The following is a 15,437-nucleotide window of genomic DNA, read 5'->3' on the forward strand; positions in this document are numbered from 1 at the left end:
AAATTCCCAAAATTTTCCATCGATAATTCCAAAGAATTTGCATTAGAACTGCTGAAGAAATTTACGAAGGAGAATTTTCCACGTGCATTTAAAATAATTTTTTAATTAATTAATAAAATTAAGCAAAAAATTTCGGGGACTTCCCAGAAAATCTATAGTGAATATTCTGAAGGGTTTCTCGCGGAAATTTTGTAGAATTCCCTTTACAAGTTCCAAAGAATATCTTTTGGGCATTCCAAAGACTTTTTCTTGGATATTCCAAAATGCTTCCGAAACGAAATTCTAGTAGAATCTACAGTAAAATAGAATATTTTGCAGAATTTTCCTGCTCATTACAGAAGAATTTCCTGGTGAAATCCATGATAGTTTTAAGCCGTAGCTCAGACTTTTACTTTAGTGAAATTCATTAAATTTTTAAGGAGAAATACAAGAGATTATTTCGGTAAAGTCTTGAAAAAGTTCGTTTTTGGAGCGAACATATAGCCTTTACGTATACTTTGTATACGAGAAAGGCAAAAAAAACCGGAACATCCTAAAAAATCAAACAAGTGACCTTCGCACGCAGCTACTGTATAAATCGCTTTTAAAAAACATAAAATCAAAAAGTCTACGTAGACTTTCGGTATACCCCGTCCCCCTTCGTAGACTATCGTAGACTTTTTCGAAAACCCTCCCCCCCCTCAAGAGTCTACGTGGTTTATGGACAGCCCCTACGAAACAATCGGACAATATATATTCTACGTTGAATGAAACTTGTTGCGAGTAAATCAGTTAAGAGTAAGTGCCTAAAAGTGAGTGAGAATTTTTCTTATAAAAAAATATATTTTGGCCATAACTCCGAATCCCATAGTCCGATTCCGCCAATTTTCAATACGAAACAATGGGACAAGATTCCGCGTCGAATGCAACTTATTGCAAGAAAATCCGTTCAAGATAAGTGCCTGAAAAATGAGTGAGAATTTTGTACGTGTTGAATTTTGGCCATAACTTCGAAACCCATAGTCCGATTGGGCCAATTTTCAATACGAAACAATTGGGCAAGATTCTACGTCGAATGAAACTTGTTGCGAGTAAATCAGCTAAGAGTAAGTGCCTAAAAAGTGAGTGAGAATTTTTCTTGTAAAAAAATATATTTTGGCCATAATTCCGAAGCCCATAGTCCGATTGGGCCAATATTCAATACGAAACAATGAGACAAGATTCCGCGTCGAATGCAACTAGAAAATCCGTTAAAGATAAGTGCCTGAAAAATGCACGGATAGAAATTTCATCCATTTGATTCAAAAATATTCATGTTTGTTCATAAAATGATAATATGTTTGAATCAAACATATTTATTTTGAAAATTAAATTTAATGCCTGTTTGTTTCATGCGTGCACTAGTGGGTAGCCCCTCGCTCGCTCTTGCAAAAGTAAACAAAAACTTCAGTTCAGGTCAGGTCCGATTGGATTCCAGCAAAGAAATGGAAGCAAGTTTTTTCTTGCTTCCAAATTGCTGATGAGAATGTTTTTCAGGTACAATAAGGTAAGTAAATGAAATTTGAACGTTAGCAATTGTGGAATCTGGTAGTCAAATGCTATCAGAATATAAATATTGCAATAATTGATAGGAAAATATTTTTGCGGCCGAACCAAAACAATAATATCCATGTTTGATTCAATAACTTCGGTGGTTGAAGCAACTTAAAATGCATATTTGATTTAAAAATAGTTTTCGTTTGCTTCAAATGTAACAATATGTTTGTTTCAAACGTATTTATTTTTGGTGCTAGAGCAAACTGAACTTTTGTTTGGATTTACCTCAAATATGTTTGTTTGTACCGTACTTTTTTCTGCGTGTGGTGAGATTATTTTGCGCACACCCATACACACACACATACACACACGCACACACAGACATCACCTCAATTCGTCGAGCTGAGTCGATCGGTATATAACACTATGGGTCTCCGGGACTCCTATCAAAAGTTCGTTTTTGGAGCGAACATATAGCCTTTACGTATACTTTGTATACGAGAAAGGCAAAAAGGCAAAAAAATAAACTTTGGCCGTATCTGTTTAATACCGATCTGTTTAATTTTCAATACGAAACAATGGAACAAGATTCTGCGTCGAATGCAACTTGTTGCAGGCAAATCGGCTAAAAGTAAGTGCCTAAAAAATGAGTGAGAATTTTTCTTTTCAACAAATGTATTTTGGCCATTACTTCGAATCCCATAGTTCAATTCGACCAATTTTCAATACGAAACAATGGGACAGGATTTCGCGTCGAACGAAACTTGTTGCGAGCAAATCGGTTAAGGATAAGTGCCTGAAAAATGAGTGAGAATTTTGTACGTGTTTATCATGTGAAAAAGTGGATTTTGGCCATAACTTCAAAACCCATAGTCCGATCTGTCCAATTTTGAATACTAAACAATAGGACATGATTCTGTGTTAAATGAAACTTGTTGTGGGTAAATTAGCTAAGAATTAGTGCCTAAAGAGTGAGTGAGAATTTTTCTGGTAAAAAATATATTTTAGCCATAACTCCGAAGCCCATAGTCCGATTAAGCCAATTTTCAATTAGAAACAATGGGACAAGATTCCGCGTCGAATGCAACTTATTACTAGAAAATTAGGTTAAGGATAAGTGCCTGAAAAAGGAGTGAGATTATTTTGCGCACACACATACACACACACACATACACACACACATACACACACACATACACACACACATACACACACACATACACACACACATACACACACACACGCACACACAGACATCACCTCAATTCGTCGAGCTGAGTCGATCGGTATATAACACTATGGGTCTCCGGGACTCCTATAAAAAGTTCGTTTTTGGAGCGAACATATAGCCTTTACGTATACTTTGTATACGAGAAAGGCAAAATGGTATAATTTTCGATCCCATAGTCCGATATGGCCAATTTTCAATAGGAAACAACGGGACAGGATTCTACGTCGAATGCAACTTGTTGTGAGCAAATCGGTTGAGGATAAGTGCCCGAAAAATGAGTGACATTTTTTACGTGATTTTTCGTATGAATTTGTATTTTGGCCATAACTCCTGATCCCATAGTCCGATCTGGCCAATTTCAAATAGGAAACAATGCGACAGGATTCTGCGACGAATGCAACTTGTTGCGAGCAAATCGGTTGAGGATAAGTGCCTGCAAAATGAGTGACATTTTTACGCGATTTTTTGTATGAATTTGTATTTTGGCCATAACTTCTGATCCCATAGTCCGATCTAGCCAATTTCAAATAGGAAACAATGGGACAGGATTTTGCGTCGAATGCAACTTGTTGCGAAACAAATCAGTTGAGGATAAGTGCCCTAAAATTGAGTGACATTTTTGAGTAGTTTTGCACACACACACACACACACACACACACACACACACACACACACACATACACACATACACACTTCAAAATGGGGGGCAGCAGGGACTTTGTCCAAGGGCTTGACGACCCCTCCCATGGCCACTGCGAGTTAGGGGCCTGTCTAGAACGTGGTGGGGTTTGACAGTGGGCTCTGTTGAACCTCTATAAAAAGCTGCATGTGTTTGCAAGCAGGCCCTATCACAGCGACCGTGCGCCGCTCAAAGCACACAAGCCCAACAGGTGTGCCAACCGGCACATCAGGATTGATGCCAGTAAGATCCTGATTATGGTATACTGGTCACGGCAAACGACATTGGACGATTCTCGGTTTTTGGATAGGATTAGGCGTATATGGGCTGACAGTCGAGCTATTCTGTTTCCTGAGTAAAAAAGAGTGACATCTTTTTGAAATGGCAAGCAGGCTAATGGTTCGTCTGCCTCCGTCCCGATAAACAACCTGGCAGGCCTCCGGTAACGCTCAACACTTGTCACCTATACCGGTGGGTAGTAGGTTCAGATGCACCATTCCTGATTTACGCCGATCCGGCTCTGAACACGGTGTTATAAGGCACCGGAGTCAACCCTTGCATGGACCTCACTGTTACAAAGGCACCCATGGGATCACAAGAGGCGACTATCTACAACAGGAAGAGATAACGGCCCGGAGAAGGACCCTTTTACATGGAAACAAATTCTACAATCAACGAAGGAGCAGGCGGTGCGAATGTTTTCGCAAAGAGTGGGAGGCTGCAGCGATCTCCAGTGATGGCGCAGGCAGCAGTAGCAAGTACCAGCAGTATGGCCAAGGCTGCTGAGAACCAGGCAGGCCAACAGGAGCTAGGATCCGGAAATAGGGTGTCCACCCCAAAATCGGAAAGTAGTGCTATTCAGGAGGATCTACAATTTGGGAGGTCCAACCTGATGGAGGTGCGGAAGCGAGTCAACGAGCTCTATGACTTCGTGAAGGACAAGCACAATGTTCACACGAAGATCAAGCTTCTAGTGACGAGCATCAAGTCCGCCGTTAAATCTGCTGAGCACGAACAGAACGCGCTCAAAAGAAGAGCGGAAGCAGCTGAAAAAGCACTGAAAGATGCAGCGGAGCATACAACAGTCGAGGCACTGCAAACACCAATGAGCTCCCGAAATACTCGCACGGAGAAGCGAAGCAGGGACTCTCCAGGAGAGCAGGAAATCCCGAAGAAGCAGCGGAACATGCAAGATAGTGCTAGCGTACTGAAGGAAGGCGTCAAGAACGGTGATTGGCAAACCGTGGAAAGTCAGCGAGAGAAGAGAAAGAAGCAGAAGGAGTACGTGGAAAAGAAGAAAGAGCAGAAGAAGAAAGAAAAACATCGCTCTTCTCGTGAGCGGGTCAAGGGGGACGCCTTGATAGTCGAAGTGAGCGACAAGACGACATACGCAGCGATATTACGGAAGGTGAGAGAAGACCCGGTGCTCAAGGACTTGGGTGAAAAAGTGGTGAGGACTAGGCGTACTCAGAAGGGGGAATTGCTGTTCGAGCTGAAGAAGGATCCCACGGTCAAGAGCTCGGCCTTCCGGGAGCTCATTGCCAATTCCTTAGGTAGTGAAGGAAACGTAAGGGCTTTAACGCAGGAGGCCGTGGTCGAATGCAGAGACCTGGACGAGATCACCACGATAGACGAACTGAGGGATGCACTGATCTCACAATGCACGCTGGGCGAAGTTCAGATGACCATTCGGTTGAGGAAAGCGTACGGTGGTACACAAATAGCAGCGATACGACTACCGGTAGATGCCGCCAACAAAATGGTGGAGGTGGCCAAGGTGAAGGTCGGATGGTCTATGTGTCCGTTGAGACTCACGCCTCGAATCACCAAACAGATGGAGCGATGCTTCAAATGTATGGCATTTGGACACCAGGCGCGAAACTGCAATGGCCCAGACAGATCCGGTCTTTGTAGGAAATGTGGTGGAGAAGGACACGTTGCTAGGGACTGCACGAAGCAACCAAGATGCCTGCTCTGCAAACCGGAGGATGGAAACGACCACATGACGGGTGGCTTTCAATGCCCTGCCTACAAGAAGGCGATGGCGGGCCGAGATTAATGGAGATCATCCAGTTGAATCTCAACCATTGCGACACCGCACAACAGAAGCAATGTGCGACGTGGCAATTATTGCTGAGCCGTACCGGATTCCTTCTGTCAACGGTAACTGGGTGGCGGATGCAACGGGGATTGCGGCTATCCAAGTGATGGGCAGATTTCCTATCCAAGAGGTGGTAGACAGTTCAAGCGAGGGTTTCGCAATCGCCAAAATTAACGGGATCTTTGGGTGTAGCTGTTACGCATCCCCAAGGTGGACTTTAGAGCAGTATAACCGGATGCTGGACTCACTCACGGAGAAGCTGATCGGCCGAAATCCAGTGATCATCGGAGGCGATTTCAATGCTTGGGCAGTGGATTGGGGAAGCAGACTGACCAACGCCAGAGGTTACAGTTTGCTAGAGGCGCTGGCTAAGCTGGAAGTAAGATTGTGCAACGAAGGTACCGTTAGTACATTCCGCAGAGATGGCAGGGAGTCCATCATCGATGTCACGTTCTGCAGTCCGTCGATGGCGAGGAACATGAACTGGAGAGTTTGTGAAGAATATACCCATAGCGATCACCAGGCGATCCGATATAGTGTTGGAACGCGAACGCCGACGGTACGACGGGAGACAAGGTCTAGTTGGCGAAGATGGAAGACGAAGGACTTCGATAAGGATCTTTTATCGAAGCACTTCGAGTGAACAGCGACGCTACAAACCTTGACGCAGACCAACTGACGGAAACGCTAGCGAGGGCTTGCGATGCGACGATGCCGAGGAAATTGAGCCAACGAATAGCCGACGGCCAAGTTACTGGTGGAACGAAAATCTTGCTAACCTTCGCGCTGCCTGTCTCAGAGCTAGGAGACACGTTCAGAGGGCACGGTCTGAAATGGTCAGAGAGGAGCGAAAGATAGTTTTCCGTGAAGCTAGAGCGGCATTCAAACGGGCGATCCAAATCAGCAAGTCTAACTGCTTCAAGGAGTTGTGCCAGGAAGCTGACGCTGATCCTTGGGGTAACGCTTATCGAGTTGTGACAAAGAAGATCAGGGGTCCAGCGACGCCAGCCGAAATGTGTCCAGACAAGCTGAAGATCATCGTGGACGGTCTTTTCCCGCAGCATGGTTCTACGACGTGGCCGCGTACGCCGTACGAAGATGAAGACCGAGTAACCGCTGCAGGTATGCAGGTCACCAATGACGAGCTATTATCAGTGGCGAAAGGTTTGAAGTTGAAAAAAGCTCCGGGTCCGGATGGAATTCCAAATGTGGCTCTAAAATCCGCGATTTTGGCGTTCCCGGATCTGTTCAGGATGGTGCTGCAGAAGTGTTTAGTAGACGGTAATTTTCCGGACACGTGGAAGATCCAGAAACTGGTGCTGCTGCCGAAACCAGGAAAACCGCCGGGAATCCAGCATCGTATAGGCCCATATGTCTGCTGGATACACTGGGGAAGCTTCTGGAAAGGGTTATCCTTAATAGGCTTACACAGTTCACGGAGGGTGAGACTGGCTTATCGGAAAAACAGTTCGGATTCCGCAAAGGCAGATCGACTGTGGATGCAATCAGGACAGTCATTGAAGATGCAGAGAGGGCGTCCAAGAAGAAGAGGAGCGGCAATCGGTTCTGCGCGGTAGTGACGATTGACGTCAAAAACGCGTTCAATAATTGCCAGCTGGGAGGCCATCGCCGCAGCGCTGCATGGAATGCGAATCCCCGACTTCCTGTGTAAGATCCTTAGGAGCTACTTCCTGAACCGGATTCTGGTTTACGACACGAACTCGGGCAGAAGTCGATCAGGGTTACGGCGGGCGTTCCACAAGGGTCCATACTAGGCCCGACGTTATGGAATGTGATGTACAACGGGGTGCTGATGCTGAAGTTGCCCAAAGGTGTAAAGATTTACGGATTCGCGGATGATGTCGTCCTAACGATAACCGGTGAGTCACTGGAGGAGGTGGAAATGCTGGTGGCGGAAGCGACCGACGCAGTAGAAACCTGGATGAATGGAGTCAAGCTGCAGCTGGCTCATCACAAAACGGAAGTGATGCTGGTCAGCAACTGCAAAGTAATCCAGCGGATGCAGATTACCATTGGAGGGCACGACATCCCGTCGGTGCGGACTCTGAGACATCTAGGTGTGATGATTGATGACCGGTTGAACTTCAACACCCACGTGGACTATTCCTGTGAAAAGGCGGCTCAAATGATCAGTGCGTTAGCAAGGATCATGCCGAACGTCGGCGGTCCGAAAGGCAGCAGTAGGCGTCTTCTTGCGTCAGTATCATCCTCGATACTAAGGTACGGAGTTCCAGCCTGGGGAGCTGCGCTCAAGACGAAACGTAACCGGAGGAAGCTGAATAGCGTGTTTCGTCTAATGGCCATTCGAGTCGCGAGTGCGTACCGAACTTGTCGGAGGCAGTTTGCGTTATGCGTTATTGCGTTATTCCAATCTGCATCACCCTAGCAGAGGATATCGGGTGCTACCAACGGAGAGATACCAGAAATATGAGGAAGGAGGTAAGACTGGACTTTATGGTGAAGTGTCAGCAGGAGCGGGACAATGCGGATAATGGAAGGTGGACCCATCGGCTCATCCCCAATGTGTGTGTGAACAGGGAACAGGGAGCATGGAGAGGTGACACACAATTCCTGTCCGGACACGGTTGTTTCCGCCAATATTTGCACCGGTGTGGCCATGCGTCATCGCCATTCTGCCCAGCGTGTATCAACGTAGAGGAGACTCCAGAGCACGTGATATTCGACTGCCCGAGGTTTGCGGAGGCACGTACAAGAATGCCTGCCATAAGGGCGGACAACATCGCAGAGCAAATGTGTCGCGATGAAGGTACGTGGAAAGCGGTAACCAGAGTCGTGACACAAATAATGTCAGAGCTGCAGCGTCGATGGAGAAGGACCAGCAAGTAAGCGTCGGTTTGGAGCAAAATCCAGCACAGTGAGCAGTGTTGGGTCTCGAGTCGTCGGGCGCCAACGAACCGGAAGTCTTCTGCCAACCGGAATCGTCGGACCGACCTCGGCACTCGAACCGTCAACCTGCTGAAGAAAGAAGAAAGAAGAAGGAAGTGCTTCGGGTATGTAGGGCACCGCCAGTGCGGACGTTATCCACCACCGGAACTGTCGGACCACCTCTGCAACCCGAAGACGAAGTCGGCGCAATGCGCGAAAGCGTCCCCTGCGATAGCCGCCGGTAGTCGGGGCACCATCAGTGCGGAAGTTTCCTTCACCGGAACTGGTGGACAACCCTCGACGCCGGGGGAAGTCAGGAGGATTCGAGTGAGGAAGTTTGCGGCACAACCGCCGAGGATCGGGACGTAGCAGTAGATCTCAGCAAGCCAGTCGGCGAACTAGCCTAAGCTTAGGGGCCGGAATTTTAAGAAGAAGTGCATGAGCACAGCCCCCCGAAGTAGTCGCAGCATCCAGTGGTCCCAGGGGATCGAGGCAAGGAGGATAAGGGACCCGGTTTATCCGGGAGGCACATTTTTAGCAGGTCGGGAGGAGCCCATCCCTGTTCGCCTTCGAGCATAGTGTGGATGCTCGAGGTGTCTGTCGCGCAGATTTTTGATGGCCTTTAACCCTTGCAAAAAAAAAAAACACACACACACACACACACACACACACACACACACACACACACACACACAGACATCACCTCAATTCGTCGAACTGAGTCGATTGGTATATAACACTATGGGTCTCCGGGCCTTCTATAAAAAGTTTGTTTTTGGAGCGATCATATAGCCTTTACCGTATGCTTAGTATACGAGAAAGGCAAAATGGTAAAATTTTCGATCCCATAATCCGATATGGCCAATTTTCAATAGGAAATAACGGGACGGGATTCTACGTCGAATGCAACTTGTTGTGAGCAAATCGATTGAGGATAAGTGCCCGGAAAATGAGTGACATTTTATACGCGATTTTTTCGTATGAATTTGTATTTTGGCCATAACTTCTGATCCCATAGTTCGATCTGGCCAATTTCAAATAGGAAACAATGGGACAGGATTCTGCATCGAATGCAACTTGTTGCGAGCAAATCGGTTGAGAATAAGTTCCCGAAAATGAATGACATTTTTACGCGATTTTTCGTATGAATTTGTATTTTGGCCATAACTTCTGATCCCATAGTCTGATCTGACCAATTTCAAATAGGAAACAATGGGACAGGATTCTGCGTCGAATGCAACTTGTTGCGAGCAAATCGGTTGAGGATAAGTGCTCGAAAAATGAGTGACATTTTTTACGCGATTTTTTCGTATGAATTTGTATTTTGGCCATAACTTCTGATCCCATGGTCCGATCTGGCCAATTTCAAATAGGAAACAATGGGACAGGATTCTGCGTCGAATGCAACTTGTTGCAAGCAAATCGGTTGAGGATAAATGCCCGAAAAATGAGTGACATTTTTTACGCGATTTTTTCGTATGAATTTGTATTTTGGCCATAACTTCTGATCCCATAGTCCGATCTGACCAATTTCAAATAGGAAACAATGGGACAGGATTTTGCGTCGAATGCAACTTGTTGCGAGCAAATCGGTTGAGGCTAAGTGCTCGAAAAATGAGTGACATTTTTAACGCGATTTTTTCGTATGAATTTGTATTTTGGCCATAACTTCTGATCCCATAGTCCGATCTGGCCAATTTCAAATAGGAAACAATGGGACAGGATTCTGCGTCGAATGCAACTTGTTGTGAGCAAATCGGTTGAGGATAAGTGCCCGAAAATTGAGTGACATTTTTTTAGTAGTTTTGCGCACACACACACACACATACACACACACATACACACACACACACACACACACACACACACACACAGACATCACCTCGATTCGTCGAACTGAGTCGATTGGTATATAACACTATGGGTCTCCGGGCCTTCTATAAAAAGTTTGTTTTTGGAGCGATCATATAGCCTTTACCGTATACTTAGTATACGAGAAAGGCAAAAATATCAAATTTGAAACAAAAAGTTGCCATTCAACTGTCAACAAGACATCCGAATGTTGATAATGACAATTTGATAGAAAATCACGCTGTAATTCTTGTTTCAAAATGTCCAAAGTAGCCCCCGATTTGTCAAAAGAAGCCCCGCCCGACGGTACCTATAGAATCGGGCGGTGATACTCGCGTTTCAAGTGCACAACATTCCACTATAGTTCAGAATACAGATTTAGGCGGAAAGATCCCTAGTAACATTTAAGTTTTATGCTGGTTTTGTAGAAGCCTTGAAGAGCAGATAATGGCTTTAAAGATCGTTATAAACCCGAAGATGTAACTTGCATTTTACGACAAAATTATATTTTTAAGAAAAAAAAAATGTTGCTCTACAAAATTGTTCGAAATAGTAAGACCATCATTATGGTGCTATCAAGAAATAGGGTGGTTATGTGAGAAAATTTAAAATTTTATTTCACGGTATACTGACATGTAGTGTTCTACAAAGTTGTAGCGCAGCTTATTCTAACAAATTTTGCCGTCCCTAAAAAACAGTATTTTTGATCTACTTTTTTGTTTTCGATTTTTCTCGATTTAAGAACTCAAAAAATGTCGTTTTTTTTGTTAAAATAACGTTTTTTTAAAGTTGACATCTCCGATTAAGACAAACCAAAAAAATATGTTTACACGGCATTTGGAAGAGCAACTCATATTCTTCACGATTTGAATCGTCAAAAAGAGCATACAAATAAAAGAATGTCTCTTTCATGCCGTCCGTTTTGTGGTTCTCGTAATATTGTTTATATTTTATCCGAATGAAACCCCTCAGCGCATCGATAAATCTCCGCAACCAATCGCAACGCAATATGGTGGCCAAATGTAATCAGCCTTCATTCATTAAGATCTGCAAAGTGCTATGAATAGAAGAAAAAAATCCTAAAATCCCAACTAAACTTCAATTGAAATTCCTGTGTGCGCCGTCATATTCGCGAAATAATTCGTCGACGCCGTCGAATTCACTTTGGCGCGGTATTGTTTCGAAATGTCCTCCTCGCTCGTAGATAATCTCCAGCAGGTGCGTTGCGGAGGAGCAGCAGCAGCGTTAGGCGCTCAAGGAAGTTTGAATTCTTTTTATGTGTGCAGATTCGCTGCAATAAAACAGTCCGTTTATTAGCAGTTCGCGAATTATTCAACAACGGCCACCATTGTCATGATCACCATCATCATCATCAGCGTCATCATTATCATCATGGAAACTGACGGTTGGCGGCGCTTCGCCACCCCCTTCTCGCAAAAATGGCAAACGAACTCGCGCATGTGTGCGCGTGAGAATGCGAAATAGATAAATTAAAAAACAAACTAAAATAAAATGTCGATGGATATAAAAACAGTGAATTACCTTCAACTTTACAACAAAGTTTTACTTTCGGTTGCTGTCTCGTTTACTGCCGCTGCGAATGCTGATGCTGCTGCCGCCGTTAATGGTTTTGGCAAATCTTCTTCCTCTTCGAACTATTCTTCTTTTCTTCTTCTTCGTGTGTCACACTGTGCTTAGCGAATATGTGTCGCGAATGTAAAATCAGTCAGAATCCCCCTTCGTCGCCGCAGTTTGTTGTGTTGGGGCGGGGAATAGAAAATGATACCGAAGAGCCGTGGCCAAATGGTGGCGCGGGATTCGATCGCGAGCGTCGGAACTTCGCGGGGAGTCAAACTGATGTTGGCTTAGCGTTTAGAGCAGTAAGGCGGCGGCGGCGATGTGGCAATGCGCGAAACGCGACGCGGTTGGTTTGACGACGAGGGTTGTATTCGCGATCCACTCGAGAGGGGAGGACGTGGGTGCGGCGCGACGTTGTTCTGTTGTCCCTCGTCGCAGTTCGCGTGTGGAGATCGCAAATTTGCGAATCACTAGCGAAAAAAAATGATATGTTTAACTCAAGGTTAAATTTTAGGTTTGTTGGCGTCCGCGGCAGCGCGTTTCACCGCGTCGCTTGCTCTGGCTTCCCTTTTCCGCGATGGGTCGAGAACGTTTTTTTCGCTATTTCACTCACTCGCGAACTTTTTCAGAACATCTCCAACTATATCTGTTCCCCGCGTTTGTGGATGCGGTCGGTTTCTTCTGGAGTGACTGCTGCCGGGGTTGGTGGTTCCCTCGGATTGAAGTTTCCCCCAGAGGGTACCCAAGAGTCGGCCAATCGCCGCACTCTCGAAGTGATGTTTTATTTATTCTATTCTAGCACGAACCGCGTGTGGCCGCCGACGGGACCGGGAGGCGAAACGAGATGGCGGCGTGGTCAGCGAAAGAAAAAAAATGCAGAACTTGTTGGAGTTCTTCAAGTCTTGTTGTTTGCGCTGATTAAAATGCATTAGATTACACTCGTCTGTAAGAGGGTGATGATCCTCGAGGGGTGAGGAGCGGCTCCTTCCTAGAGGGACATATCACAATGGAGTGTGTGTGGTTGTGTGAGCACATGGGGCTTGAGTCGGTCGGTTGGTTACGATGTAGAAGATCCTGCGGGATAATCGATTGGAATGTTTTACTCTTATGCATATTGATTTTGAATAATCGGAGCCCATTTGCGGTGACACGTGATTGCACGGCCGGGTTGGAGGGAGAAGGTCGTTAAAATGGCGGCGCATATAATAAGCCGGCAGTGGCAGAACATTACGTGACGAGACGATCGTTTGAGGAGGGCACTGAATATCTTAGCGAGAGAGAGAGCAAGAAAGATGAATAGCTACATACATAGGATTTTTGATGGTTACATACAGTGAAGACCTACACCTTTTGAAAAAATGAAATCTTGTTATCTGTTATGTTATCTTTACAGATACGTATTTTGACCTCAACTGTGAGGCCGTCTTCAGTGCCTCGTACTTGACTCGACTTTCAATTGCTCATGATATAAATTGTAATTATGTAATCTTAATACAGTGAGGAAGATTATAAGAAGTTTGGTTTCATTTCAATCTGTCAAAATACTGCTTACCGAAGTCACACTAAGGTACAAACTGAAATTTTACTTGATCAATAACTCTTCTATCGTATTTGATTTTGCTTTACATTTAGAGTTTTTGGATATGGAATGGTAGTTCAACAAAAAAACTGTGGGGTCAGTGGGGTGGCTGATAATTTTCCGAGTTTCAGCAAGATACTCTATAAGCAAAATTGTGCGCCATGGTCCATCGGAAATTTAGGCGGAATGGTCCTCCGGAAATTTAGGGGCTTGAAAAAAATCAGCAAAGAATAATCAGCGAGAGAATGCGGACCATAACAATCGGCGAAGACCACAGAGACGACTAGGGACTAGCGATTGTAACTCGGTTCGTGGAACTGCTAATCTCTCAACTTCATCGGGAGTACACGCATATTCACCGATGTGCTCAAGCACCGAAGGAAAGAGTGCGAGTAGATGGAATAGCTTTGACGTTCTCAAGAAACTCGCAAGTTCCAATCTATTTTATTTGTACACAATTGTTTGCATAATCAAGAATTCCATCACAATATTGCCTTTCCAATTAGAGAAAATTCCTTGCTCACAAGAAACACTAATGAACTATTGAGAAGTAGTGCATCCACAAATTTAGGACTATCGCACATAGCAATTTACGGTCCAAAGAAGTTTAATAGCTTACCCATTAGCCTAAAAACTATTTTGAACAAAACGCAATTTAAAAGTAAACTAAAGAAGGATATGATGAGGAACGTGAATGAATATCTTCTCTAAAAATGTCAACCATTTCAATTTGTATTGCTGTAGGTTTTTCTGGCTCCTGCTGGTTTTTCTCCTACAGCGTAGCTCAACTAGTATTAAATTTAGTATAAATATTAATTTACTTGTAGCCACAAAACGTTATCACTATTGTATGTTGTAGTAACTTAGATTTAGTTTTCATTTGTGAATCCCTTCAAAGGAACCTGGTTCCACTGAGATTTCATAAAGTTTAATTAGGGACACGGCAGGTATTTCCGTCCATCGCCATAGGGGCTAAAACCATCGAAAGGAACGTCCTTTAGCTAGAACTCCAGTATAGCAGAACGTATCTCCTGAGCTTACGATTTGATACGGATGAGTTTGTCAAAAAAGTTTCTCTTTTATTGGTTTCCGAGACTATGACGAAAAGACGAAAATACCTGCCTGAACCCTAGTTTACGCTTAAATGTCTCCCGTGTTTTAGTTTTTTTTTATTAGTTTGAGTCCACACCAGGGAGCTCTCAATACGAGCTTTTTGGTGCGGGGGTCAGTGAAGGGTCAAAAAAAGAAAAAAAGAAAAAAAGAAAAAAAAAGTTCTATCAGAAGCTCAACGCATCCCGCATAGGCTCCGTGCCGCGATCCGAGATGTGTATGAATAAGGATGGGAGCACCTTGACTGATGAATGTGGTGTGCACTTCGAGGAATTTCTAAATGGAGCTGATAATACAGGCAGTGAAGACCAAGCCAGCGGAGGACACGACTACGTCAGTTTAACGGACGATGGAAGCCAACCAGCTTTCACCTTGAGAGGATGCTAAGGATGCTATCCAACAACCCAAGAACAATTAAACAGCTGGTTAGGATGGTGTCGGAGCTGTACTCATCAGCTGATAGTCAATGAATGTCGTGATTATCAGGTCATAATGTACCATCTGTTAATCGATTTCAAGGCGGCATATGGCAGTAAAGACTGCTTAGTTCTATGGCAATCATGGACGAAAACAGCTTTCCCGGAAAGCTTACACTATTAAAGCAACGATGGATGGTAATTTAGGGGCCCTCCTTGGCCGTGCGGTAAAACGCGCGGCTACAAAGCAAGACCATGCTGAGGGTGGCTGGGTTCGATTCCCGGTGCCGGTCTAGGCAATTTTCGGATTGGAAAGTGTCTCGACTTCCCTGGGCATAAAAGTATCATCGTGTTAGCCTCATGATATACAAATGCAAAAATGGTAACTTGGCTTAGAAACCTCGCAGTTAATAACTGTGGAAGTGCTTAATGAACACTAAGCTGCGAGGCGGCTCTGTCCCAGTGTGGGG

The 15,437-nt window shown here is 44.7% G+C and overlaps 1 protein-coding gene across 6 annotated transcripts in view; it reads right to left on the reverse strand.

Moving 5' to 3' along the window:
- Positions 1-15,437, reverse strand: part of LOC134205589 (sex determination protein fruitless) — a 692,280-nt gene that overhangs the window by 223,365 nt on the left and 453,478 nt on the right. For 2 of the 6 annotated variants that reach the window (XM_062680965.1, XM_062680964.1), the window contains exon 2: positions 11,827-12,936. The exons of the other annotated variants lie outside the window; for them this stretch is intronic. The gene's annotated coding sequence lies outside the window, so the exon portion shown is untranslated. The remainder of the gene's footprint in view (positions 1-11,826; positions 12,937-15,437) is intronic. 6 annotated transcript variants of the gene reach the window in all.

Source organism: Armigeres subalbatus, chromosome 1 (genome assembly GCF_024139115.2).
Source record: "Armigeres subalbatus isolate Guangzhou_Male chromosome 1, GZ_Asu_2, whole genome shotgun sequence".
NCBI lineage: Eukaryota > Metazoa > Arthropoda > Insecta > Diptera > Culicidae > Armigeres > Armigeres subalbatus.